The following is a 5715-nucleotide window of genomic DNA, read 5'->3' as shown; positions in this document are numbered from 1 at the left end:
GTCTGAGGCAACCGAAGCTGACTGGCTGATCAAGTGGAGAAGTGGTTTGTTAAAGTGATAAGTGCTTTTGAGAATTTGGGGGGCCAACTCGGGGGTATTCTAGGAATGTGCCCAAAGCAGACATGAGAACACTGCTGTGCTATCCCAGCAAACACTACATTGCTCACAACTACAGTTTACTATGAAGTCCTGTGTATCACTGCTTTCTAATCTTCAGTTCGCAATTTTAAAACAAAGTGTGACTTACCTAGTTGTTTTGGCTTCAGTGTCCTTTTGGGGTAAGTTGCTGAAGGTGAGCAGAGAAAAAGGTTATGTCCTAAAATTTTCCCTCTTGGTAACACCTCTGTTTCAAATCAGGTAGAGATATCAGGTGATACCATGGTCATTTTAATTAACGGTATTCTTACCCAATGCTTCCAGGTGAGGCAGGCCTTAAATGAATTAGAATATAACAGAAAGCTTTGGTGAGTTCAGATAGTTGACAACAAAACTTGTGAGCGAGACTGCTGTGTAGTAAGAGCAAAGGGACACAGTGCTTTCACAGTTTTGATTTCATTGCCGGCTGAGGCAGACTTGGTGACCTACCTAACGACCTCATCCCACCTTCTACTTTGCTGGCACGGATCAAAATGTTAGACACTTTTCTGCCATTCAAATACAGAGTTTGGATCTGGCTACTTCCTCGCTGTCCCCAAGACTTACTATACTTTTTAGTCCAGCAGTCATCTCTCCATAAAGTTTATAGTTTTTCAGGAATTGCACATGAAGAATATTAATTGGACCACCGAGTGCCAAGGGAACTATAAATCTTCAGTTTTAGAATAACAAAAGAGGTACCTTTAGTTGGGCATGGTGGTGCATGCCTGCATTCCCAGCACTCAGGAGGCTGAGGCAGGAGGATTGTTGTAAGTTTGAGACCAGCGTGGGTTACAAAGTGAGCTCAAGGCCAGCCTGAACTGCATAGTGAGACCCTGTCTCAAAAAGACAAAAAAAAAAAAAGGGGGAACCTTTGCAACATAGTAGCTATCACCTAAAGGTGTTTATGATAATAATTTTATTATAATTATAATTTGATAATTATATTTTGATAATTATAAATGTTCCCTTGATAGTTTTGAGAGTGGTGGAGGAAAATAGGACTTGTGGGTTGTAAGTTTCTATAATGATACAAAGAACAGTAGTTAACATACCTGTTTTTCCACAGACTTTAAAACAAGGGCTTTGCAAATTCATTCATGGTAGGGGGAGACAAGTACTGCAAGGAGGGTGGCCAGGGACCATGGTGAAGTAGGGAGTGCATCTAGTTGAACGCTCCTGCATGGTTTGAGCCACCTTGGCCTTGCAGGAAGTGACTACACAGTTTTGCCAAGACTTTCAATCATTTAAGAATACCTGGGGCCAGGTGTACACCTCAGTGGTAGAGGGAGTGCTCAGCGTGCATGAGACCCTGAGTTCCATGCGCAGAATAAAACCCATTGAACCAATATTGGATTTTTCCCCATTTTTGTCTTTTTGTGGTACTGGGTATGAAGCCAGAGCCTCATGCATAATAGGCAAGCACTCTACCACTGAGTGACACCCTCAACCCAAATCTCCTAATTTTTAAAGGCTGAGAACACATTTAAAGCTTTTGAAATGACTTATCAAATGCAAAACACTTGTCAGCTGGGTAACCTTTAAATCTGTTTTTTTTGGGTTTCTTTTGGTACCAGGAATTGAACTCAGGACCTTGTGCTTGGCAGGCACTGTGCCACTGAGCTATATCCCAGCCATTTTGGGGGGAAGACAGGGTCTTGCTATGTAATTTAGGCTGGCCTTGAACTCACTATGTAGCCCAGGCTGGCCCTGAACTTGCAGTGATCCTCCTGCCTCAGCCTCCTGGGTGCTGGGATTATAGGCATATGCCACCATGTCTGACTGTAATCTTTAAATTAAAAAAAGAAAAAAAGCAAATAAAAAACTTGAGTCTTTTAAAGTTTGGTGGACTTGCAGACAGCTGAATAGTGGGGAGGGGGAGGCAGAGTCTAAAGCTGTTTTAACAATCTAACACCTATATTCTAATATGTAATTTGTGGATTTAAAATTGTTTTTAATTTGTAACAATAGGCTAGTCATCTCAGCCAGTAAAAGTTATAAAAAAGTGTTTTTTGCTGAGTTATTTTATTTTTATTTTTTGCTGTATCATTTTAGTGTCAGTATGTACAATTACTATCATTTGAAATGATTTGAGACTGATAGTTTCAAAAGACTAAAAAAATTGGAATAGAGATGCTACATACACTCTTCTTGAATCAGTTTTTTTTGCCTTTCTCAGTATTTTGATGAATTGGTGATTGAATTTAATTCATGAGAAAATGTACTTGCATAATATATAATCTGCATGAGGACAGCAGGGTGTGATAGAAATGAGTTTACAAATGATAGTTTTGGAAATTTGTACCTGTACTTAGACTTTTGGACAAATTTGTACTTTTGGAAATTTGTCTCAGGCTGAATTAAACCCATAAATTAACCCCTGATGACGGCAGGGGGAAAAAAGCAGTAAATGAATTAAGTCTTAAAAATACTAAAAGATAGATGGTTCATAATGATTACCTAAAAAAATTTTATTAACTTTTATTTTTTTAACTTCATGCTGGGGATGGAACCCAGGGCCTTATTCATGCTAGGCAAGTGTTCTACCACTGATCCTTAGCCTCAGTCTCCTATTATCTTTTTAAACATTTGCTCTAGTTTTAAAAAGCAAATATGGCCAGGCATGGTGGTACATGCCTGTAATCCCAGCACTTAGGAGGCTGAGGCAGGAGGGTTGCTGTGAGTTTGAGGCCAGCCTGGGCTATGCAGTGAGACCCTGTCTCGAAAGAAAGAAAGAAACAAAAGAAAAGCAAAATATGTTCTCAAAGTATCAATTGTATAACCATTATGATCATATATTTAGTTTAAAAATAGCTGCTTTAGGTTTTTGAAAAGTAATTCATGCTCTAGGTAAAATTTTCAACAGTTCAGATGTCTACCCACTAAATGTTATGCAGTGTCCTGGACAGAATCCTGAGACAGAATAAGCAAATCAGTGAAACACATCTGAGTAAAATGTGTTCATAATCGTGCACGGTGCACAGGTCTTGGTTTTGGTAAATGACTATGGACTTGTAAGATGTTAAACTGGATGGAGAGTATATGGAAACTCTATCTTTGTTTTTTTCTTTTTGAAACAGGGTCTCGCTATGCAGTTCAGGCTGGCCTTGAGCTCACTTTGTAGCCCAGGCTGGTCTCGAACTTGCAACGATCCTCCTGCCTCAGCCTCGTGAGTGCTGGGATTATAGGAGTGCGCCACCACGCCCAGTTTGGGAACTATCTTTGAAATGGAAGACAATTTCAAAATAAGAGGGGCTGGGGATTTAGCTCAGCGGCACAGCAAATGCCAGGCAAGGCCGTGAGTTCAATTCCCAGTACCAGAAAAAAAAAACCAGAAACAAAAAACAAAATAAGTTTATCAAAATAAGTTTAAAAATCAATAATAACATGTATAGAAAGTGGACGTCTTCCCTCTTGTAATCTTCAGTCTTTCTATGTCCTTCCTCAGACAGTCTTTGTTACAGTCTGGTTATGTGCTTATACATATAGTTTTTTTAGATGGATGTGTCACTATGTCCCCAGGTGGGCCTTGAGATCCTGGGTTCCCACCTCAGACTCCTGAGTAGCTAGGACTACAGGCTTACACCACCATTCCCAGCTACATATATTTTTAGAATTTTTAGAATTCACATGGTACCATTTCATTTACATTTTTCCTATCCCTTGCTTTTTCAAATGTAGCCTCGGGGGCTGGGGATTTAGCTCAGTGGCACAGCGCCTGCCTGGCAAGCGCAAGGTTGCGAGTTCGATTCCCGGTACTGGGGAAAAAAAACCAAAAAAAAAAAAAAAAAATGTAGCCTATATTGGCCACTGTCCCATTTGATCTCAGTTCATGTAGATTTACCTCCTTTTAAACCATGATTTAGGATGTCATTGTATACATGCTCTACAGTTTCTTTAACTAGTTCCTCATTACTAGACACTTAGGAGTCTTACAGTCTTTTTGGTATTTGTAAAATGCTTCAAAGAATAGCTTAGTATTTATATCTTTGTGTAAATGTATTAACAAGTAAAGTGCTTACAATGTCAGAGTACAGCCACCTTTAATTTTGAATTAATTTTGGCAGTGCCAAATTTCCCTTCAAAGGAGATGTATTAATGTATACCACCATCCTTTAAAAGGCTATTACTTCCTTTGCTTCAGTCCAACCAGGAAGAAGGTGACCTGGTCCACATCCTGACCCAGGACCAGTCCCCCTCCTGGGCCTCTCCCCTCCCGGCCTGGAGTGTCCTCACCTCGCAGGCCTCTCATTCCCATATCGTGGGGTGAGGTGAGAGCAGGCCCTGGGGAGGGTGGTCACGCCGAGGAGCTGCAGCCTCCGCCAAGATGACAGGAGTACTGACAACAACTGACTCCCACAAACTGCCACAGCAGCTGAACACCCAGTGGGAACAGTTGGCGAGATGTCAGCCAAAGGCCTGAGGCTCGAGACTAATTGAATTGCACACAATAATGGCCTCAGAATGACTGCAAGCCTTAGGGACTTGGAAGTAGAAGATCTTTTTGTCTAACTCAGTTCTTTGCCTGTGACACAGAGATATTTTCTCTAGCTGTGAAGGTGCTGGACAGATTCCTGTCTGAAAGGAAGGTACAGGCCAAGCACCTGGGGTGGGTTGGGCTGAGCGGCTTTTAGTTGGCTATAAAACCAATAGAAGAGGAAAGAAATGTCCCTTTGGCAACTGACTTGATCTGAAGAAGTCAGTGTAGGTTCACAGTTTCAGACTTGATGAGAATAGAAAAGATTGTATTGGAGAAGGTAGGTTGGAAAGTCAAAGCTACCACTGCCTTTCAATGTCTACAATTCTGTTACTCACTCATTCAAGAGCACTTGCCATTTGAAGGGAAAAATAGCCTAAATTTTGAAAGACTAGAAGTTTGGCTTAAGGCATGTTACTGCAGGATCATATTTCCTAAAGCAAAGCCTTCTGTGTTGGCCTTATCTATTATTGCGTTGGAGATCCAAGCACAGAAGGGTGTAGAGTTAACAGAACGAGTAGGATGTCTTCAGGAACATTCCAAGATAAATGGCAGAGATCTGACCTTCCGGCAAGAGCTTGTATCCAAGTGTTTAACTGAATATTCATCAAACAAGAGTTCCAAAGCAAATGTTCAGAAGTTGAAGTGGATTGTTTCCGAGTGTTCTGCATAGCAATGGAAGCATAGTTACTATAGAATAACTCACCTTCCAACAGTTCCTGAACTGGTCTCTTAATTGGTAAATTTAGTTGTTATTCTCCGTACTGAGAAAATGGTATACTTTTCTTCTAAATTGAATTATTGAAATATTATCTTCAAAATCAACTGGACTTGGACTAGCAAAAGGGGAGAAATGACATCACCAATCTATATATAAGATGCCACACCCTCAGGAAAAGAGTTAGCTAACCTCTGATGTAAGTATATGTAAACCATTTCATTAAATTGAAAAACAACATCTTTTTAATAACCTGAATTTTTAAAGTAGCCCCCAAATAGTCTGTTTCATATTGTACGTTTGCTATGTGTAGCCCCAAGCTGTAGCTCATTTAAAATTATAACAGAACAAAAAGCTTGATCCATATATGAACTAATTTGACTGT

The 5715-nt window shown here is 40.3% G+C and overlaps 1 pseudogene; it reads left to right on the top strand.

Moving 5' to 3' along the window:
- The first annotated feature begins 4462 nt into the window (after positions 1-4462).
- On the top strand, positions 4463-5491 carry LOC102025737 (annotated as a pseudogene).
- The last annotated feature ends 224 nt before the right edge of the window (positions 5492-5715 follow it).

Source organism: Chinchilla lanigera, unplaced genomic scaffold (genome assembly GCF_000276665.1).
Source record: "Chinchilla lanigera isolate Chin_1 unplaced genomic scaffold, ChiLan1.0 scaffold00044, whole genome shotgun sequence".
NCBI classification, from domain to species: Eukaryota; Metazoa; Chordata; class Mammalia; order Rodentia; family Chinchillidae; genus Chinchilla; species Chinchilla lanigera.
Note: the sequence above shows the minus strand (reverse complement) of the source record. Positions and strands in the feature narration are given on the sequence as shown.